Consider the following 23,875-nt stretch of genomic DNA (forward strand, 5'->3'; position numbering starts at 1 on the left):
CCAGTTTTTCTAAGGAAGTTCAGGACACGGTGCTTGATCTCCCCTTCGAGGGAACTGTTCCGCTCATCCACTGATGAGGAACTTACAAAAACCAAGGCAAGCACCCAAACTGCCAAGTCCTGGTCAGTCCTTGCACAAACTCCAGCAAAGGCACCTTCCACTCAGAGGTCGGGTTCTCAAATGAGGTTGTTCTCTAGTTACAGAGGCTTTCAGGACCTCTGTGCAGTGGCTCCCACTGGTGCCCCTCGCCGTAAACCACAAAGGCAAGGTGGCAGATTTATTTATTTATTTTTTTCTTGGTCAACAGCCTCCTCTTCAGCAATGGGTGGTCTCCCTGCCGATAAACAATCTAAATTCTGTTTTTCATTGGTCGCACGAGACTCCGGTGACTGGACGAATTTCGTCACACCTGGAGGCGTGGCAGCCCATCACAGATTACTGATGGGTTTTGTCCGTCACCCCGGCGAGCTTCCGCTTGCCCCTCCCCTCAGACCCCACCCGCTCACCCTCCTCTCCAGCAGACTGGATCGCCCTCCCTCAGAGCCGAGGTACAGAAACCTCTAGACCTCAGAGCACGGGAACCTGTTCCCTTGCGCGATCAAGGGAAGTGCTATTACTCCTGTCTGTTTAGCGTGCCCAAACTTGGCTGGCCTGCGCACTATCCTTGACCTCCAAGTTCAATCTCTTTCTACCCCAAGAGAAATTCCAGAGGATTACACTCTGCCAGAAAAAGTCCTCTCTCCGGAAGGACAATTGGCTCAGCGTGGTAGACCTTCAGGATGCCTACATGCATATTCTGATCTGGAACCCGCATGGAAAATATCTGCGGTTCTCCGTGGGAACACAACACTTCCAGTATCCTGTGCTTCCGTTTGGTCTCAGCTCAGCACTGCTTGTCTTTACGAAGATGATGGCGGTCATCGCACCATTCCTCAGACTGCCGGGGGTTCATGTATAGCCATACTTGGACGATGGGTTCCTGTACAATCCTTGCCCACAGGCCACTACGGCCAATCTTCAGTCACTCGTTCAGCTCCTGTACCATCTTGGGCTGTCGGTGAACTGGCGGAAATCATTGATGACGGTCGCTCAAGACCTGACCTTTCTGGGTTTCTGTTGGGATACCATCACTACCAGAGTGTTCCTGATGGAGGACAGAATTGCGGACCTTTTTGACCATGTGCCAGCTCTTCCTGCAGTCCACCCACATGGCCTGGTAGTTCCAGAGACTCCTGAGCCTCATGGACTCTTGCATTTTAGCTCTACCTGTTGCGTGCCTGAAAATGAGGCCTACTCGGCTTGTTCTTCGGAGCTGCTGGTCCCAGGCTATGGTTTTGGACTCCAAGATGATTCCAGTCGCATCCTGCATGAAGGCGGGTCTTCAGTGGTGGTCATCCGTCAACCTTTCAGTGGGGAACTCCTACCAGGAGCCCTGCCCACAAGCAACAGTTACTACAGACTCCTCCCTTCTGGGGTGGGGAGCAACACTGCGTCACCTCGAGGTGTACGATTTGTGGACACCCCAAGACAGGTGGAGCCATATCTGTTACCTAGAGCTCCTGGCAGTTTTTCTGGCGCTCAAGGCTTTTCAACCCTCTATCACCAACAGTGTGGTTTGCATTCGCACAGACCATTCTGTAGCGATGTTCTACATCAACAAACGGGAGGGGGGGGGCACCAAGTCCCCTCCTCTGGTAGACCTAGCTATCCAATTTTGGAATTGGGCTTTCCGACACAATGTCTGGGTTCAAGCTGTGCACCTTCCAGGTCACATCTATGTGGCTGCAGACACATTCAGCCGCCAATCTGCGGCGAGTTAGTGTGGGAGATGAACACTAAGGTTCTCACCAAGATCTTCCAGCAATGGGGTTCTCAACTCTGGACCCTTTTGCGACCTCATTGAACCGGAAACTTCCTCTTTATGCTTCCAGGGACAGGCTTGGAATGTCTTCCTTGGGGGACGCTCTCGAGATCACGTGGGACAACATAAAAGCTTACGCTTTTCCTCCTTTGCCGCTGATTCATCGGTCGCTCTGGAAACTCGGTAGTACCTCCAACTGCACTCTCCTCAGCTCATAGCTGGCCAGGTCCTGGTTTTCGGAACTGCAGCACCTGCCGTGGGCCGTGGGCTGTGGGGGGGGATGGTGGTGCTTCCCCATCAGATTGCCGCAGATTCCTGACCTTCTTTGCCAGGGCAATAGCCAGTTGTGGCACCATCCCCCAATCCTTCAGGTTGGCAGCCTGGTGCCCGAGTTCCGATCATTAACACAGTTCAACCTCTCCGAGGATAACATGCGTAGAATTCAAGCAGCACGTATGACCTCTACGAGAGCTCAATACAGGAGCAAGTGGCTCTGTTTTTGCCATTGGTGTTTAGCCAAAGAGCTTGATCCCACACAGGCTTTTGACTCTTACCTTTTGTATCCGACACGGCAGCCTCTGGCATCCATGCCTTTTATTATACAGGACATAATTATCCGCCATTGTGGCTTATCCGTCTACAGACAGTTGCTCCTTTTTTTTGTTTGTATTTTTTTGTATTATTTATTTATTTTTTACTGGCAAATCCAGTCATCCAGAGACAGTTTGCATTGCAGGTCTTCATCTTTTTCCGCCGGTTCGGGCCCCTCATCCCAAATGGGATCCGAATGTGGTCCTCAACACTTTGTCATAAGCCTTTTGAACCTATGGCCATTACCAAACTAAAGTACCTTTCTTGGAAGGTGGCTTTTTTGATTGCAGTAACATCTGCAAGACGAATAAGTGAGGTTCAAGCTCTGTCGAACATCCGTTCCTAACTTTCCACAAGGTTAAGGTTGTGCTTCACACTCACCCTTCTTTCCTTTGCAAAGTGGTTTCTGAATTCCATTTAAACCAGTCAATATCTTTACCGGTCTGCTTCCCAAACCCATTCTCCAATGCTGAGAAGGTTTTACACAACCTAGCCATCGGATGCACTCTAAAGTTCTACTTCGACAGACCAAGTGAACTTGGACGTTCTTCACAAATCTGTTAGGTTTGGTGATCCAAAAGGGAAACTAGCCTCAATAGCTTAATGTATTTCCGAGGCCTACAAAATGTAGGGCCTTCAGCCACCAAAGGGCATTCGTGCACATTTGGTCCGTGGCAAAGCAGCTGCTGTTACCTTCCAAAAATAAATCCCTTGGGAGTCCATTGCCAAGGCGGCTACGTGGCCCTCCCCATCGGCTTTTTGCAGATAGTCTTGACCGGAGCTCCCGGGCTGATGCCCAATTTGGCCAGGCAGTTCTTAAGAATGTGTTCCAATAAGGGAATTTCCATCCACCCGTAATGCCAATGTTCAGTGCTTGGGAATCTCCCACAAGTATGTAGGAAAGGGGACTATGGACTAGGAGTAAGGTAGTCACTACGGTGAGTAGCTGTCATTCTTCTTCACGCTCTGTTTCACTCCAGAGTGTTCGTCATCAAATACCTCCTTGACCTGCATTTGTTTTAAAAAAAATTCATTTCATTTAGTTCATTACAAACTTTTGAAATAGAAAACAAAAAAGGCAAATATTAACTTTTTTTTTTTGTTTTTTACATCTTTCCTATATTAAATATCACTTTTCCACATTTCCCAACTCCTTTCCAATTTCTTCCAGAAAGAATGTTAGTGCAAACGTCACTTGTTTGTTTCCTCCTTCATTCAGTAGGCTCCAGACATCTTCCATATTTTGGCAGGTCTTCAATACGCTCACTTTCGGAAACAAGGATAAGCTCAAGTCTTCGAATTGTGTACAATAAAAGACCAGATGTTTTAATGTTTCACTGGTAGTTCAACAGAAACGACATTGATCAGCGTCTTCTAGTTTTTTTTTCTTCTCCAAATATTCGTTCCTTCTTTAGTGCAGTAAAGATTCAATCGAAACATCATAAATGTTCTTCCCTTGATCTTCGAAGGAAATTTCTCCAAATAATTTGGCAGTTTGACATTCTCTGGCTTCCGAGGGAGCAATTTTCATAAATCTATGGGACATTCTTTGCTCTGCTGTTTCGTACCAATCTTGATCTCATAGTTTCCGTTTGATTTTTTGGGATTTTGTATTAATGTTTCAACATCAGATGCCAGGAAGTTTAGCGTTTTCTCACAGGCTTCTTTCATTGTTCAAAAATGGAGTTTATTCTTTGTTCGGGTTCAAGTATTTGGAACTGCAGTAATTTATCAGTGCCCATGACCTTCCGATACAAAACCAGGGTATTCCACTGGATTCTCGCATTTATCGAGATCATACCAAGTTTGTATCTGAGGCAAGCAGTCGGTGCTCCTTTCGACAGTTGGAGAATCTTTGTCCAAAAGGTATTCTCGCACCAAGGCCAGATTTTATATGTGCAGCCCAGCATGGTTTCAGCTTCGAAAATAAGTGATGAAATCACTTTAGCTCGATAAAATTCCATTAGTGGCTTTAAACTAAATTTGCCATATTTTCGGTTAATGACTGCACCTTGGCCCGCCAACATTCTGCTCTTCCGTCTTATTATTTGTATCATCAGTTCATCTGTTATAATTGAATGTATGGTTACCCCCACATATTGTACCTGCTTAAGATACTCCACAGGATCGCTCCCTTTATACCACTTCAGTTTCTTCAAATTTTTCCTGATTTAGATTTTTTCTGATAAGGCAGCATCTACATCTGAAATTAGCAGGTTGAGCAGTGTCGCACCCAAAGGGCATCCTTGTTTTACACCCCTTGTGGTCTCAATCGGGGTGGAGAGCAAGCCAGCTTGGTTCAATCTGATCCTAATTGATGTATCTGAATGAAGGTCCTGGATTGCTGTCATAACATTATTTGGGCAGTCTTAGAGCTCCAACTTTTGCCATAAGATTAGTCTTTTTACACTGTCGAATGCATATGCGAAATCGACGAAAGCTTCATAGATCTTTAAGTTCTTCTTAATTGCTTCCATATTTAAAATATTTAGCATCACCAGGTTTAGGGAGCAACCCACTCCCTTTACAAACCCTGTTAGTCTTATGTTGCAAGTCTTCGTTTCCTTTAGCCATCATACCAGTTGATTAAGGATCTGTGAATATTTTACCTACTACATCGAGCAGTGCTATTGGTCTAAAACTTCCTGGCAGTGCTCGATCTCCTTTTTTAAATACAGGGACAATAATGGTCTTCTCCCAAGAGTTAGGAACTCTCTTGTTCTTTTGAATATTCAGGTAGAGATTATAGCAAAATTTTGCCCATGCTTCTGGATGTTGTTTAAGGAGAGAATTGGTTAGCCCATCAGGTCCGGGGGCTCTAGAAGAACTGAGATCTTTTATGTTCTTTAGGATGTCTTCTTACGAGATATTCAGGTCCCATTCCTTCGTTGCATCAGATTGCTTATAATCACATTCAGTTTGTTTAGAAAACAGCTTAGTAAAGTGAATAATCCATTGAGATTCTGACACTAAACTCGACAGAAGCGCTCTTTGTGGAGCCTCAACATTATTTATGACTGCCCAAACCTTGCTTAAATTCCTGTTTGTCATTAGCTTTAGCATCTCCTCTGCATCATCTTGTAGCATATTGTGTGTGCGTCTTTAACCAGATTTCGTATAGTTTTTCGCTTTCATTAAATTCAATCCACCAGTCTATTTTTCCTTCCTTCTTTCATAATCTTTTATATTTACACAAGTCAAATTTTGTTCTGAACTATTTTTTGGTCATACTTGTGCAGGTGGTTAAAACTTGGCTTTTTAGATCCACTGAAATTCTCGGTATATTGTTCTAGTAATGACATGTATTCCTCTATGACGTCTAACCGGACCCTTTCAAGTGAATTTGTCATTTTTGAGATTTTCATTTCATTCACCCGGATTCTGTGTCTTCCTGGTTCTACAATAATAGGAATTTTCCAGTGATCCTCTTCATTGCAGTGGTATCTATTTATCATTGCAATTACCAGGTTATGGTCACTTTGTTTCATCTCAATGATGTTTAGAACTGTTATTTGACCAAAGATTGATTCTGAGATGTAGATATAATCTAAGATGGATTTATTAGTTCCATTGCTCCTAGTATACCGTGGCGGTATGTCTCCATTCGCATTCCCGTTCAGGAGTACCATTTTTCTTGCATCAATTTCTTCCACCCATGCTGATTTTAATGATGGGGATCATTTTGGGCTTCATTAATCTGTTTTTTTTTTGTCTGCCAAATGAAGAGGTCTTGTTTAAATCACCACACATTATTATCTGGGCACCTTTCTCTTTACTTTCCATAGAATCAATAAAATTACATATCTGATCTAAGAAGTCAGATTTGTCTGACGCACTATGTTGCCAGTATAAGTTTATGATGATCTTTTTTTTCCCAGACCGGCCTCATCTTTTCCTATTTCAATTAACAATGTTTGAATATATAGAGTGTTTTTAGGAGGAAATCAGGTGCATACTCATTCCGCTTTTAACTAATGTTAACAAACCAGCTTTTGGTCTTCCTTTATTTTGTTTAATTGCTGGGTTAAAAGCTGTTTCATGTTTAATTGCAGCCGGCCTTATAGATACCAAATTACTTGCAAGCATACTATATCTAGTTGTTGAAGTTCTTCTGGAGCAGTATTATAAAGATGTAAACACCCTCGGGTATTCCAGGATGCAATCTTTAAATCCCGGTGTGTCTGACCCTTCTGGTGTTATCTTTCCGAGTTGCCATTTAGGGCTCCTGCAAGCCAAGACCTAGTTTCATAATTTTTGTGGTTAATGTCGTTGGAGCGTTCGGGGCTTTTGTTCAAATTGTTCCCTTTTGCTACGAAGGTGAACTTAATCTCTTGAGGTACAGAAGTTTCTAAGGACACACAATTGGGAATACATGTATCGTTTTTCTCACGATTCGTGTATACCTTCTCTGGTAGAACTCCTCTTTCTGGGATTTCAGTTTTCGTGAGCATTTGAAGATGTTCGCTACCTTTTTAGAAAATCCATTTGTCTCTCTTCCATGGAACATTTCGGGTTGATCTTTGCGTTCGACAGACCACTCTGCAAGATCAAATCCTAAGGAGTTTAGGTCCAAGCTATTATTTAACAGCAAGTCTCGTACCATTCTTGAGTGAATGTGTAATTTCACCAAGTCCACTGTGTTCTCATAACACATTCAACTGTCTTGCTGTCCTTTGCAGCAATGGATCGTAGTTGAGATATGTGTTTGAACAGTTGCAGAACATTTCTACGATTTTAAAATCAGCTCATACTTTCCTCTTAAAACCCTTTCTAGCGTTAGACAGTAATTCGCTTTGCATTTTTGTTTTAGAGGAGCTTGAGTCTTTTGCATCCGGACGTGTTTGTGATTCAATTTCCCTTCGGTCAGAACATAAAGAATCATCTTCTAACATGTCCGCAATTGCGTTTGAGTTCAGAAGATGGCATCGGTCTGTCATTGATCATTTTGGATCCTCTTTCCTTGTACGTATTTGAAGCACACTTGTGCTTGGATGGGCTGATCGTTTTTTATTTCTATGCGAGCTAACCGCTCACTTAGGGTTAAATAAGTAGAAGCAGCGGTCCCTTCATCAGTAAGATTATTAGTTGAACTACTAACTGCAGGTGATGGCTTGACTATTTCGGATATGCGCGTAGGCCGAACACCTGAGTCACCTGGAAGACCAACATTTATATTTTTGACTTCTGAAGATGGGGCAAGACTATCACAAGATATTCCCACTTTGTCAGGCAGCAATTGTTTTTCAATAACATCTTCATGTTCGTGTTCATGAGTAGAGAGATTTAAAAGTAAATCCATCATAGCTGCTTCCGCAGCTTCTTGGTCTTCAATTTCAGTTAGTTCATCAAAGTTTGATTTAATAGTTATCTTTTTTATATTTAGGTTCTAGCTGAGACTGCTTTAGTTTTAGTATTACAGGCAGATTTGTTATCCGTTTTTGTCTGCAACAAAGCATTTAAGGTTTTTACATTCCTCAAGAATTTACATGAGCCTCTTGTCTGGGGATTTTTCCTTCTCTGAATATTTTTTGATAACTTGCATGAAACAGCAAAACATTTTTCTTTTCAGCTACATCTGTCGCCGCATTGGCTCCCAGACTAGCTTTCTCAAAAATTGAGAAGTTATTTTTATTTTTTTCTCTAAAGTTTGTTGAAGGATTCTCTGAAGGAGCCATACCTTCTTCAGGCAAAAAAGGTAATCCATCGGCTTGTGCAGAGGCCGAAGGCAGGGTTTCGAAGTTATGATCGAGAGAATCCTGTTGATTGAGGGTAGCATCGCCCGCGCTTGTTCTCCTTTGGAAATTGCATTTGTTGCTCTGTTGACCAATGTCCATTGGTTCTGCTGTAGTTTCATCCTTATGTTCTTCATCGTCTACTATGACCATTTTTTTTCAATGGAGACCAGGTCACTCGGTGGATTACAACATTGATGTATATCTGCAATCTCAATTACTGTACTTCGTTGTGTTTTTTTATTTCTCATTTTCATCAGGCTCTTTCTCTGTTCAAATATTTGGAGGTCATTACTTGATGGTGGTTCATCATCGATACGGTTTCTCGGGCCACCTCTGCCAATAAGCGTTTATCGTCTGCAGTAGTTTTTAGTTCTTTTATTATTTCCATAAAGGTTTCATGTGACTTGACATCGTTTTTAATTTGGGACTTTATCCCTTTTATTTCATCTTCACAATTTATCATTTTAGTGTTGAGTAGCGCCAGCAGAGTATTCTGATCTCGTCCGGTTTCATTAAGCTGCTCGTAGAGTTTGATCGGGGGTGCCACTGTTATTGTCAAAGCTGAAGTTAAATTTGTTCATAGTTCATTAATAATCTGTTCGACCAAATTGAAGCACTGGAGTCTGCTTTCATGCTTTCCATAATTGAGATGATGTGATTGCCTAATTTGGTTCCTTCAAGGTTTCAAGTTTAATCTTGTCATGTCATTGTAATCACATGAAGAGTCAGTTTCTGAGACACTCGTTTCCGAACTGGTGTAAGCTCCATGGTTTGGCACAGTTTTTGAATTATGAGGCATCTCTTTATTTCGTATTGAGTTTCGCTCAGTGCATAGTCTTTTTTGAGAGCAAGGGATCCTCCCATTAAATCTGTTCTCTAATTTCCTTCGTTTGAGTAGTTGGTATGGGTTTCTTTGGCACGTGCTAGCGTCGGTTGCCATTTGTGTCAGATCACTTTTTGTAATGCCGGCATCAGTGGAATTAATTAGGTCAGTTTGTGGTGACACTTGGGACGTTTTTTTATATTTTTTTATTTTGTTTTTGCCAAGTCGAGGAGATTGACTGATAGTTCTCAGGTCTATCAATTTATCCACTACAACAATGGAGTCTCTCCTCCTAGGCAAGATTTCAGTAAGTGTAATCATATCAGGGCCTGATGTTGTGATTAAGTCATTTGTTAGCACTTTTGGTCTGAACAATGCCTCAAACATCTGGTCTCGCTTTTTCAAATACATCATCAGGAATAGAAGCAACATCCAGGTCAGAGTTTGACACATGTGCCTCTGTTCTTGACATGCTTTCAAGAAATGCCAGGATTTCTTCAGAGGCGCCTTCGTCGTTTATGAGCAGTCACTTGCAACGGCTCGCTGTGCAAGGAGTGTTAATGAGCATATTGCTCTTTTATTTCCGACGCAACCACATAGTGCTTCAAGAGTCAAGTTGCAATCGGGGGCAGTTTCAAAGGCGTTTTCATAGACATTACCTATTTGTGGTAGATTTGGATTACATCTAGTATCACTTTGAACCTCCAACAAAGTGATACGATCCCCAAGGGAGCAACTCACAAGACTAGTCGGTGGGTTATCACTGTTTCCTGACATATTGTAAATCCACGTAATCCCAAACCCTCCACCGGCCCTTACACTTAGTTGGGGCTAACATTTTCTTTCCTGATAATGAACATAGGATGCAGCGTTCTCTGATTTGCACCGCCGTGGTGTTGGGGAGCGCAGCGGGGCCATCGCGAGTAATCATTGGTCAGCCTTTGATGGAATTTTGCACACAGCCATCACAGCTGACCGTGCACATAGCAAACACTCTGCTCACTCCGCCTTGGCTCCACCGAGGCAGTGATATTTATGGGCTCCTCCTCCAACCAGCTGGTAGCAGTTGCCAAAGAAAACATACTCCTGTCTGCGATCACGGCAACACGATAATTCAGGAAGCAAAGTTAATAGTGAACAGCAAACACTGTGCTCACTCCTGCATCTTTTGCATTTCCATTGCATACCCTTTCTTGAGCTGGTGGCATTTACACCACTGGATCAGACGACGGACACAGGTGATGATGAGGATCCTGACAAGCAGAGGGAAGGTTATCTTAAACATGGCTAGAAGCCAGTTGGGCGCCCAGGCGAACAACAAATCCAACCAGGATGCTGGTGAAATGTCTTGTGCACTGTTCTTATTTCCTCTATCACCTCTACGATTGTTCCATTTGTATAGTCGTTGGCGGGAATTGCAATGCAGCATGAGCTGCCGATCTTAGGACGCACTGCTCCCCTCCATTGCTGTCATAAAATCGAGAACAAAACAGTTTTGGAGGGTAATCCTAATTGACGATGGAGCCCGTAGTTCTTCACACACTGCGCTGAGTCCCTTTTCAGTTGCATTTTCTAGTTGGAGCAGTATGTTTTTGGGTGCTCTGCAGCCATCTTGCATTAGCTGCAGCTTGCACCCCAGGAGCCAGAAGGCAAGTGAAGAAAACAGATGCTGAGCTGAACAGTTCCAAATGAGATAATGTTCTCTAGGCTCTTGGTGGACTCCGCCGAGATATAGTTACTACTGGACCGCTTCCTTGTTACCTTGTGGTGCTTTGTTGTTCTGCTGCTGTATTTCTCCTTAACTCTGGACAGTCCATTGAGTGTTATGAAGTCTGCAAAGGGCACCACTAACATCGGGTTCTGAATGGTCCCCAGGGCAGAAACTAATTTCCAATCTGGTGGTAACTGGGTGTATGTTTTTGCTCGGCACGCCCACCAAGTGTCCATCACAGCAGTGGTCCCCCTTCTGCAACGCTGCAATGTCAGTCGTCCTCCTGCAGCCAGTATTCGTCTCCTGCATTATTGTTCTAATTGCTCTAAAGCATAAAGAATATTGTCAGTGGCTTTGTATTCCAGACACGGGTTCTTGTCTTTCCACTTTAAAGAATGTTTAGAAATGTTCCAAATATTCTTACATGTAGCATTTATTTTCTTAACCACATTTTCTTCAAAGCCTACCAGCCCTTCTGCACGGCACTGTGCCATCCCGCTTTCCCATTGTTTAACACTGAACCCTGGATTTGCATCAAGGGTCTGGTGTGGCACCAGGACTGAACCCTGGACTTGCATCAAGGGTCTGGTGTGGCACCAGGGCGCGTCATACCCTGTGGAGGTTTTACAATATATTCTTTTATGGATAGTGGCCACTTGTTTCCATTTTTGTGCCCCCTTTGTTACATTTTCCAGAGTCATGAGCTTATTTTTCTCATCCTGGGCCATGCTTTCTAGTTGTATAAAGTTGTCCTCGTACACCACCTTCCCCTCATCAATCCACCTTCCCCTCATCAATCCACTTTACTTCTACTGCATGTCCATGGAACATACCCTTGGTTCTGCACAAGGCCAGATGTACCGGACAGCCTTCCTCTTTGGCTTACTTCTTGGGGCAAGAATTCATTTGACATGTGTGTGAGGTGTGGAATCAATAAGCACAAGTAGCATGTATCATTGGTGCTCCCCATCCCACTTTCTTAATTTCCCCATAGCATATAGTTTCCAGTCCAGATCTACTTCCCGACAGTCGTTTAATAATTCCAGTGTGCTAGCCACACTTCTCTTAGGCATGTTCCCCTGTAGCCACCAGCTGGTGGGCTCAATCTATCCTCATGTGCTCGATACCAGAAGAAAAAGAAGACAAAACAAAAATGCAGAACAATGTAATACTTTTTACTTTTCCCCCACTGTTTCTTCATTAATCCCAGCTGCTTTTCTCTTTCCTTGTCCATTGTCCATCTCCATTGATGGTTTCCTGTAACACCTTATTGGAGTACAAAATCTTAATGTAAATTGAATTATACTTCCGGTCCCATCACTCCTCTTTCCGACATGTTGCTGGTATCTCATTGAACATTGGTGTGATGATTCCATGCATGACGTTCTTTTATCTTCACTGATGTTGGTGTTGAACAGATTACTTCATACGGGCAACAAAACCAAGGCTCTTTACACTTTCTTGCTGTGTTTCGAATGAGGATCCTATCTCCCAGATAGAGTGGCTGTGTTTGTGGAAATACTTGTGCACTTTTTTCAATGTTTGTTGGCCCTTGTAGATTGCTCGACCTGGCGGGAAATGTAGCGAAGCACATTTGTCACCTCAGAGTTTTTCACTTCCAAGGATTTCTGAACTAGGGTTAGGGTCTGAAATTGAATGTGAGGGGGGGCGGGGAGGGACAGGCCCATGCAGTCTCCTTCCTGTTACAATTTCATGCAGAGTCCGGTGGTGATCCGCAGAAGGTGTTACGGAGGGCAAAGAGTGCAAGAGAGGAATAAAATCAAGTTTTGACACATAGTATTTATTACCTTAGCCAAGTGCTCTTTTATTAGGCCATTTATCCTTTCCATAATCTTGTTTGCCTGCGGCGAGTAAACTGTGCAAATGTGTTTAATTCCTAGGAGACGTGTTGTAATTCTATTGTGTGTACTACGGGGGCATGTTGAAACTTTCCTCCATTTCTGCCTCCCCAGTCTTTTCTGCTGCGATCAGTGCTGCCCTTTCCCCTTTCTTGGGGAACCTGCCCCCTTTTCCTCTGGTAAATATGCTGATGCTTTTGCCGCTCTGTCAGCAGTTTCGTTCCCCGTTGATATTCTCTCCTGCTTTTTATTATCTCCACCTCCTACTCGTGCTTTTAATGCCTAAACTAATTCCTTCAATAGTTCTGCATGTCATGCAGGAGACTATCGCTTCTTTTAAATCCCGTCCTCCTTGCCCACCGTGCTAGTCCGGAATGATCAGTCGATGTGACATAGGCAGAATCGGAAAATGTATTTTCTTTATTCCCCTTCATCATTGTTAGTGTTTTTATTGCCACAAATTCCATTACCTGTGCTGAATAGTGGGAAGATAGCCGCTGCTGGGATGCTTTTACATACTGCCCATTTATGCAGCATACCACTGCCGCACCAAGTGGTAGTCTTCCTGTTTCTGGGTCAGTGCCGAAGGACCAGTCAATATAGACCATCCCGCCCCTGCTATTTCTTCCTTTTACCTGTACGCCCCCTTCCATCCTGTCCATGTGTCCTGCACAGTCATGTATGTAATCTCCTTCCTCAATTGGTTCTGCTAGGTAGATTGCTAGGTTCACAGCCTCTATGGCACGGTTTGTCAGTATGACCACCTCCTCATGCCCTTTGGGTGATTGGTGTGCTTTTCAAGAACAGCAAATAGTGTTCCATGTACAGTACTTCAGTACACCCCATGATAATCGTTGATGCCTTCTCAACTCCAAGCACTGCTGCCACGAGCAATTTGCTAGCAAGGGAAGTGTCCTTGCAATACTTGGTCTATGCTTCCCTTGTAGCAAGCTAGTGGGTGATGTCCCTGCGAGGAGGAGGAGGAGGAGGAGGAGGAGGAGGAGGAGGAGGAGGAGGAGGACATATAGAGTGAAAAAGAAAAACCACAGATGTAGACAAGATGGAGGGGGGGGGTCAGTGAGCCGAGGATCGGAGCGAGATAGCAGGGAAAGTGAGTCCATTTTATGCCCCACTTTTCTTTCTGCACTTATGGCCTTCCAGTAGGCGTTTTGTTAATGTGGCATAATGAAATACCCAAGCTCTGAAGTAATTGCATAGACCTAGAAACTTCTGCAATTCTTTTATTCTTCACAGACGTGGGGGTGAATGAATGGCCTGTGTTCTTTCGGACATTATTCTTCGCCCTTCAATAGATATCATTTGTCTCAAGTACACTACCTCTTCAAGGCAATACTGTAATTGTTCCTTATCCACCTTGTACCCCTTTTCTGTGAGTAGTGACAAAATGTGTGCCGAGTCTGTTCTGCACTCTTCTGTCTCACTGCATATTAGCAGGTCATCTACATATTGAATCACTGTGCTTGATGTTTGCACATTACATAAATCCATTTGTATTATTCTATTAAAGGTGCTGGGTGTTTCACAGTACCCCTCGGGCAAACTAGTATGTTCAAATCTGATACTGCAATACGTGAAGGCGGTCAGGTATCTTGAATCTGGGTGAAAGGGTATAGAGAAAAAGGTGTTCATCAAATCAATGACTGAAGTATTTTACCTTTGCTGGTATACTGTACAATATTGCGGCAGGGTTTGGAACCACAGGAAATTCTGCTAGCACTTCATTTAGGGGACGCAAATCCTGATTGAAACACCATGACCCTCCTTTTGATTTCTTTATCGGGTAGATTGCCATGTTGCAGGTGGATGTTCACATTGCCATAAGGCATGCAGAGTGTAATATATCCCCTCATCTGCCTCTCTGGACAATGGGTATTCTTTTACTTAGGGCAGTAGGGCCCCTTGTTTCAGTTTTATTTTTACTGCCCCAATTCCTTTCAGTATCCCTACATCGTGAGGTCCCTTTGTCCATAAATTATCTGGCACCTCTTTTGAGATCTCCTTCTGTGTTTTTCTTTTTTTTCTTTACTAGCTGTGTCAGAATGGGCACCAATTTGTCCACTACCTGAACTGGGCAAGGTATCTGTATCTGGAACACCATCCCACCTTCTTCTTTGTCATTGGCAAGCAGTTGTACATCCAACACTCCTTTTAATTGTCAATGTGGGGTCAATGCACAGCGCTGTTCGCCACTCCATGTTGTCGTCTGTGCCACACAGAATCACCATGCCCTTGTGTATTACTGCTTCTTCCAAATCTAGCACCATTGTTTTCTCCTTTAAGTCATCCTTCTGGCACTGTGGTCCGATTAGGAATTCTGAAGCCAGTCTGAACAACTTCCCCTGTATTCCTAGAAGAACTTTGACTCCATACAGGAACAGACTGTTATATAGTGGCTGTGCACGTAAGGTGCTTTGTGCGTGTTCTGCCAAGAGAAGAGCAGCTACCCAGGCATGATTCATGTTGGGTGTGGAGCACACCATCCCTCTCTCTCTGTGAATGATATAGTTACATTTAATTTACTGAGCAAATCTCTCCCCAATATGTCGATGGGTGTGTTTGAAGTATAGTAAGGGAGCTACGAGATGTTGCATCCCTATAGTTGATGGTAAGTCTTTCGTAACTGTGACCACTGCCCCAGAAAATACCTGCATCTCCATGACTTTGTTAGATAGTGGGAATCCTCCTCTCTAATGCAGGATTAGGTTGCCCCTGTATCAATGAGAACTCTATTGGTCCTATTTTCACTGCCACCTCTGGTTCTTCTCCGGCGTCGTCAGTTACTGCTAAGACTGGACGCGCTCAGACTCTCTGTGAGCCCCCCAATTGCTATGCGTTCAGCAGGAAGGGAAAGTGATTCCCTCCTACCATGCTCACTCCTGTGTAGTGGGGCACCATGTTTTGCTCTAGCACCACTGTGGTTTCCCTGGCTACTGTGGGTGGCTTGGTCACTGCTGGGACTATTGCCCCGCTGTCAGTTGTTCTGCCCCCCGCATCCCCTTGGGACTGCACTCTCCCTTGCTGTGCTTGTATCTGCACTGGCGCACTTGCCACAGGAGTGCTTGCTATTGCGCTACTTGGTTTGCATGCGCCTGTTGCAGAAACCGACAAGTGCGTGCTACAGGTCGCATGTTCAGACATATGTAGCAGGGTCCCCATACACGTAGGCCTCCCAGCCCCCCGTGGTAATATTCCCCATACTCCTACGTCCCGTCCCCTTTCCTCCATACTTAGGGGACATCTCTCCGTCCTGTGGGACGGGACAGGAGCACTTTGCAAAAAGCATCCATTTTTTTCAAAAATGTATCCCTCCTCTCTTACCTGCACGCGTCCGTAACCCCGCCCACCTTGGCTCCGCATCGCCCATCAGTCCTTTTCTCCGCACGATCGGGGCTGGACGCACTTGCATCCTCGGAAGACTTTCTTCCCTTTTTCCCTCTCTGGCTCTCGCTAGCGTTCGTTTACTAGTCTGTCTGTCTTTTAAACTAGAGTTTCCAGACTGTTCATCGTGTCACTGTCGCTTCGCGAGGGCGGATCCCCATCCTCTTTGTTTAGAGTGTTTGGGTCCGGAACACTGTTGGGACTCCTGTTTTTACTGTGACTCCCTTTCGGTCCGGGCACTTCAACGTCGGTTGGAGCGGTGGGAGGTGGTGTTCGGACGGACTCCTCCTTTGCATTTTCAGGCGTTTTTCGACGAGAAGAAAAAACGCCCGGTAAGTTCTTTACTTTTCAGAGCACCCCGGCCGGGGGATACCTTTTCGGTTTCCTCTCGAGCCGGCAGGGGCGTTGATCGCTCTGTTACCGGGGTTCGCCCTGAGGTGCCCGTCGGGCCTAATAATTCTACCAGAGTTTTCTCCGAGGGTCTCCGTAAGGGGCCTTTGTCCACCGGAGTATGCTCCGAGGCCCCTCCTGTGGGGGCTGTCTTTAGACCCAGTTCTACTGAGCCGTGGGGTACCAGAGCTTGCTCTGAGGCCACTCTTTCGGCTTCCCTGAAAGACAAAACCGGGGTGCGCCCTGAGGTCTTGGCTGGGCTCGAGGTTACAGAACGGATGTTCGAGCCCCGTGCGATGAAGCTTCTACCGGGCCTAGGTCCGAGGTCCTTTGTACAGAGGCTAAGGATACCAACAGTTCTGAGGGGCCAGGCAAGGCCCTGTCCGTGAAAGCGCACCGTTCCCGCTCTTGTGGTGACACCAGATCTGTTGAGGGGACAAAGAAGAAAGTTTCTTCTTTTACCGACAGTGCCGAGGCCGTTCCTTCGAAGGCTCAGTTGGCGGTTGGTATGTCGCAGAAACATTCCAGGCCTCATAGTACCGGCTCTGGCGAGGTTCCTTACGTTAAGGCTAAAATTAAGACACCTGACCCATTGATGGGGACCCTTGCCTCACTTCCTCACGTGCCGCAGTTCCCCTCAGATAAGGACAAAATGGCGGCTGTTCCCGCCACGACCACGGCGGCCATTTTAGGTACTACGCCCCCCCCCCTACGCCATCGGCCCCTGGTGTAGGGTTCGGTCCTTCGAGTGAACCTAAGGTCCCTTGTGCGCAACCTTACCGGCCGGTTTGATTGGAACGCCCGGATGCCTCTTCCGCACAATGTTTCGTTGTGCGTGGGGGTGGGTCCCTTGATTTATGTGGATTCGTCGGTGGAGGGGCCGGTGTGGCACCCTTCTCCGTTACGTCCCTGGATTTGTCCACCTCATGAGAGGCCTCCTCAGGTTCCAAAACAATCTCCTGAGGACGCTTTTTTCGGTAAATTTCAAGCGCTTATGCGCACCGACCCCATGAGGGAATATTTCAAAGGGCTTTTCAAGGAGATATGTCCACCCGCGCCTCCGGCTCCACCCGTTCCGATGGTGGTCCCGCCGGCGCCTCCCTTGCTCGGGGTGCCTCCCCCTGCACTTCCGCCTGTGCCACCATTGTCCCCAGTGGACAAGGCAGTGCCTGACATGGCTCAGCAGGATCCTGACCTGTCAGATGACCCTCAAGGCGATCAGGACAACAAGTAGCTTCCCCGCTCTATCGGAGCTTTCCATGACCGGGTGCTGGACATGATGAGTTTCTTAGATGTTCTGGTGCCCGAGGCACCTGCTCCGCAGGAGGGCGTGCTTTCTGGGGCATTCACCTTGTCTCCTTTGGAGCATACCGGCCTGTTCTTGCAGAAGGACTTTCTGGCCGAGGTCCGAAGAGTTTGGGAAAAGCCACACTCTGGACTTTTTGTCAATAAAATGTTTGACGCGAGGTACAGGCTGCATTCTTCGGAAGAAGTGGCCTTGTCTTGTCGGCCTCCCTCCTCCACAGTGGTGGCTGCGACTACGTTGCAATCCAGGCCTGCAGCATCCTCCTCCGCGACGGCTACTCGGGTCTTGGGAAAGGAGGACAAGCTCCTGGACTCCCTAGGGAGGAAAATCTTTGCCAATTCGGCCTTGCAGCTCAGGCAGGCCAATGCAGAATTGATTTTGGCGGGATCTAACATGCGCATGTGGAGATGTCTGTCGGAGTTTGAGGAGCACATTCCGGTCGAGAAGTTGGAGGATTTCAGAGGAGGCCTTTCCGATGCCAGAGTCTTGGCCCAGGATCTCCTGGAGGCTGCCGCTCATCAAAGAGTAGAAACCTCGGCTCGGGGTCTGATGCTTGGGGTTGATACCTCGCGGCAAGCGTGTCTGCATGCCACTAAGTTCTCAAAGGAGGTGCAAGACAAGGTTCTGGACCTTCCATTTGATGGTAAGGAGCTTTGTCACTCTTCTACTGATTTAGAACTCACCAAAACCAAAGATAGCACTCAGACGGCTAAATCATTGTCTGTTCTGGTTAAAGCTCCCTTCAAGTCTCATAGGCCGTTGTCACAAGGCCGACCTTCCTCTGGTTTTAGGAGCTTCCTCGACTGCAAATCTCACAGAGTGGATACTCCTGCGGGGAATAACCGCCGTAGACAACAGCGTACGCGGTTTTTCTCCCGCTCCTCAGCCTCCTCATCAGGTTCAGGTGGCACCGCCACCGATAACCCTGCCAAATGAGGGTTTTCCGCACTCGCATGAGACCCTGGTGGAAGGACGCATTGCGTCTCATTGGGAGGCGTGGCAGGCCATCACAGAAGACAGATGGGTCTTGTCAGTCGCTCTGGTGGGCTTCCGCTTACCTTTACCCCTTACCCCACCCCTCAACCCTCCTTTTCAGCTGTCGGGCTCACCCTCCCTCAAGGCCAAGGTTCAGAAACGTATGCACCTCAGAGCTGTGGAACCTTCCCCCCCCTCCCTTGGGGAACGAGGGAGGGCTTCTACTCCCAGCTGTTTACGGTGCCCAAACCCAACCAGGCTGGCCTGCGCACCATCCTAGACCTTTCCCAGTTCAATATTTTCCTACCCCAAGAGAAATTCAAGATGATCACGCCCGGCCAGATTCGCTCCTCTTTGCAGATGGGCGATTGGCTCAACGTGGTGGATCTTCTGGAAGCATACATGCATATCCTGATTTGGAATCCACACAGGAGATACCTCCGCTCCTCTCTTTGGGAGAGGAGCACTTCCAGTTTCGGGTGCTTCCTTTTGGCCTCAGTTCGGCGCCATGTGTCTTCACGAAGATGTCGGTGATTGCGGCTTATCTTCGTCTCCAGGGTATCCATGTGTATCCCTATTTGGATGACTGGCTCCTACGCAGCCCTTGTCCGTTGGCAGCAGCGGAAAACCTCCAGTCTCTCCTTCAGCTCCTGTTCCATCTTGGGCTGTCGGTGAACTGGCGGAAAATCCTCCATGACGGTCTCACAGGACCTGACTTTCCTGGGTTTTCGTTGGAACACGATCGACTGCCGAGTGTATCTGACCGGGGACAGAATGGCAGATCTGTTGGCCACGTGTCAGATGTTTGCGCAGTCGTAGAGCATGTCTGCCTGGTGGTTCCAGAGGCTTCTGGGCCTCATGGCCTCGTGAGTACTGGCTCTTCCTCTTGCTCGTCTAAAAATGAGATGGACCCAGATGGCTCTTCGGAGTTCCTGGCGTCAGGCTGTGGACCCGGATTCCAAGCGGATAATGATTCCGGATTTCATGAGTGGACCTGGACTGGTGGTCATCTCTCAGCAACCTGTCAGCGGGCGCGGGGTTCCAGGATCCAGGACCCAGCCCTCATGGTGAAGATCACGACACTCCTCCCTTTTGGGGTGGGGTGCGACGTTAGATCTTCTTCAGGTCTCGGACCTCTGGTCACCTCAGGACAAGCTCCTGCACATGAATCATTTGGAGCTTCTGGCGATTTTTTTTTTTTTTTTTTTTTTTTTTTTTTTTTTTTCCTGGCGCTCAAGGCGTTCAGACCTCTCATTGTCAACAAGGTGGTCCGCATAAGAACGGACAATGTGGTGTCAACGTATTACATAAACAAGCAAGGGGGAACGGTCTCCCCCTCGTGGACCTGTCCATCTAGATTTGGGAGTGGGCCGTGCTTCATGGGGTCTGGCTGCTTGCAGTGCACATTCCGAGCCAGCTGAATGTCACTGTGGATGCCCTCAGCCGACGGACAGTGGTCTGCTACGAGTGAGAGTTGAAGGCGGAGATCCTCTCATGGATTTTCTCGCGTTGGGGCATACCGGAGGTGGACCTCTTCGCCACAGTGGTAAACAAGAAGCTTCCTTAGTACGCCTCCAGAGGGGATCTGGGGGCCTCCTCTCTGGGGGACGCACTCGAGATTCCATGGCACAACATGAGCTTACGCCTTCCCGCCTCTTCCCCTGGTTCATCGAGCAATTTGGAAGTTGAAGAGCTCTGTCGACTGTTCTCTCCTACTGATAGCTCTGTGTTGGCCGGCCAGGTTTTGGTTCTCAGAGCTTCAACACCTGTCGGTGTGTCCGCCGATCAGGTTACCAGTAACTCCCGATCTTCTTCACCAAGGGGAACAGCAGATGTGGCACCCCTCCCCACAATCGCTCAACTTGGCGGCATGGTGCCTGAGTTCACGTCTCTAGAGCATTTGGGTTTGTCTGCAGATAACATGCGCATTATCCAGGCAGCCAGGAAACCCTCGACCAGATCCCAATACAAGAGTAAATGGCTCAGGTTCTGTCACTGGTGTTTGGAGAAAGAATTGGACCCGAGGGTGGCAACGATTGACACGGTGCTGTCCTTCGTATCCTCCCTAGCAGAGTCAGGGATTCATGTTCTGTCTTGCAGGACTTATATCTCGGCGATTTCCGCTTACCTCTCTACAGACCGGTGTTCTTATTCTTTAACTAACCCGGTGGTGAAGAGACATTTTGCTGGCTTGACAGGCATCTACCCTCCGGTTCGGAGTCCGCACCCGCCCTGGGACCTAAATGTAGTCCTGACGGCGCTGTGCCATAAACCCTTTGAACCGATGGCTACGGTTGACCTCAAGTACGTGTCCTGGAAAGTGTCCTTTCTGGTAGCTGTTACGTCAGCGAGGAGAGTGAGGGAGCTCCAGGCATTGTCGGTGGAGCATCCTTTCTTGGTCTTTGTCAAGGACAAGGTAGTTCTTCGGACGAACCCAGCTTTCCTACCAAAGGTACTGACCGAATTCCATCTGAATCGGTCGATTTCCCTTCCGGTCTTTTTTTTCCAAACCCTGCCTCGGAGGCGGAATGGGTTCTACACTGCCTGTATGTCCGAAGAGCTCTTAAGTTCTACCTGGACAGGACTTCCGATCTTCGGAGCTCTTCCCAACTGTTTGTGACCTTCGGTAAGCCTCAGGGCAGGTCGGCGTCTAAGGCATCTATTTCCAGATGGATTACTGCCTGTATCACGGAATCTTTCACCGTCCAAAAGCTGAAACCTCCTAAAGGTATCCATGCACACCAGGTGCAAGGCAAAGCAGCCGGGGTTGCTTTTCAGAAGTATGTTCCGTGGGAGTCCATCGCTAAAGCGGCTACTTGGGCCTCCCCATCTGCTTATTGTAAGCGTTACTGCCTCGATATGAGCTCTAGAGCTGACGCTCAGTTCGGCCAGGCTGTGCTGAAGAACCTGTTTCAGTAAGGGGTATTTCCACCCATAGTTCCTGTAAGGAGTGCTTGGGAATCTCGCATAAGTATGGAGGAAAGGGGACGGGACTTAGGGGTATTACCAGGTTACTCACCGTAGTGACCACCTTACTTCTAGTCCATAGTCCCCTTTCCTCCATACGCCCGCCCGCCGTCCCCTCTAATAAGGTTCCTCTGTTATTGCTAATGGGTCTTTGACCCTGCAATAGAAAAGGACTGATGGGCGATGCGCGGGGCGAAGCCAAAGTGGGAGGGGTTACGGCCGCATGCCGGGCCCCGCGCAGGAAAGAGGGACACATTTTTGAAAAAAATGTGGATGCTTTTTACAAAGTGCTCTGGTCCCGTCCCACAGGACGGAGAGATGTCCCATAAGTATGGAGGAAAGGGGACTATGGACTAGGAGTAAGGTGCTCACTACGGTGAGTAACCTGGTAATTGTGGTCCATACTGTGGCTGCATGTACCCTCCTTGTTGCAGTGTTCGTCCTATGGGAAACCCTCCCTGCGGTGCTGGTGCCACGGCAGCAGCGTCTGGTACGAATAGTGCTCCTTCCATAGTGTACTTAGACAGCTTCTTTTGTACTCATTTGTTTTCTGCATTTGCGGCACTCTCCACTGCCTGCCTCATGCTTTCCTACTTCCTTGTACAATAGTGCATTATGGTGACATGTATCTCGGGCCAGTCTTTAGCTTCTAGGCCCACTATCTTGTCTAAGTATGCCTGTACTTCTGTTGGCAATCCTTTCACTAGTGTGTGATAGAACAATGGTATACATCCGTCCCAGGACCTTTGTGTCTCTTTGGTCCATAAATCCTGAACTCTCTATATATTCTGCTGGGTCGTTTTCTCCTTTCATGTTGAGTCCTCGCTGTCCCCAGGTCATAGCTATCTGGATGCATGCTTCTCAGACCTGTGCTTGTCAGTTGTTAAATGGAGCTCCGTCATGAGCATTGGTGCTCAATTTCACTCCTTTGTAGCCCACCGGATTCCACATTTTGTCTGCGTGTTCTCCTATGATTGCGGCAAACAAACTTTTGATATCCCCTACGGCCAGCATCACTAAGGCTGTCTTAAGTGCCTGTATCCATTTACTGGCCCCGGCCACGAGAGAAGGTAAACTACATATTAAGTTATCCCGGACCATTGTTGGCCAGAGCACATAATGGGCTTCCCCTCGTCCCTTCTGCAATAATGGCATTGCCTATGTTTTTGGTCCTGCCCCTCCTCCCCTGACGGCTTGTGTTAACCCCATTTTTAACATCCCCAACCTACAGCGTAAGCAGGTGGACCAATTTCTACCACAACTGACCGTCCTGTCGCCTCTGCTCTTTTCTTCCCCTTCTCCTTAGTTTATCGGATGTTAATTTGTCACTGTCCTCATCACTGCATTCGTCACTAGGAGTAGTGACCCTTCGTCTAAAGCTACATCTTCCTCATTCCCCTCAACGTCTTTTCGTTAACTTTTCTACATCCTCCCCATCTAGTTTGAATTGCATTCTTCCTGATGCCCATTCCCACTTGTCTCCCTCGTTCTTCCTCCTCTCCTCCGCTTCTATTATCCATTCTGCTTCACTGAACAGTGCGTTCGCTGGCTGGTGCGTGTTTTCAATGGCTGTTAGATATTTTCTTTCGCCCAGCGTATGCATCTCCTTTGTCTCTCTTTTACCATGTGCTTGTCCCCTGGTCCCCCTTAGATGTTTCCCACCTTGGGTTGGTGTACCCTGCGGCTGATCATAAAGTGGGATGTAACCCGTAGGGTGGGGGTGGTGAGCTTGGTCCATCCCCCTTCCACTGTCGTGTCTTCTCTTTAATTTGTCCTCTTTAGTCTCCTCGTATAGTTTTCAGAGACCCAATATATTCTGCCTGCATTTTAGTTTAGAGCCTTTATATTTTAACAGGTATGAGAACTTATTCTCTATTTTACGGTCAAACGTCCCATTTTCCTGGCCAGGCGTGGAAACACTGTCGTGCAATCTCCTCTGCCCACTTGAAGTTGTATTTTAATAGTTTATCGAAATACTGGGGCAATGCGGCACATATGGTCTAATGAGCTGTTCCTATAGGCCATTATTCTTCTTTTTTATTCCACTATTCTGTGTTTCACACTTTTTCTGTTTCCCCAATTATTTCCCATGTCCTGTATTGCCAAGCACACCCTTCAATGTTCACTCTGGCACTCTCTACAGGACCGACCACTCATTCGATGTTGGTACTTGACAGCCCACTCCACATGCTCACTGTTCCGTATGGTGGCACAAGAGTGTCCAGTGTGGTCCACTGGCACACTCCTGCTCTTTACGA

General features: G+C 46.9%; 1 protein-coding gene across 1 annotated transcript in view; it reads left to right on the forward strand.

Annotated features, from left to right (window-relative positions):
- RIC1 (RIC1 homolog, RAB6A GEF complex partner 1) overlaps positions 1 to 23,875 on the forward strand; it is a 1,165,874-nt gene that overhangs the window by 74,261 nt on the left and 1,067,738 nt on the right. The window lies entirely within an intron of this gene.

The sequence above is a fragment of the Ambystoma mexicanum genome, chromosome 6p (genome assembly GCF_040938575.1).
Source record: "Ambystoma mexicanum isolate Mex_15411 chromosome 6p, UKY_AmexF1_1, whole genome shotgun sequence".
Taxonomy (NCBI): domain Eukaryota; kingdom Metazoa; phylum Chordata; class Amphibia; order Caudata; family Ambystomatidae; genus Ambystoma; species Ambystoma mexicanum.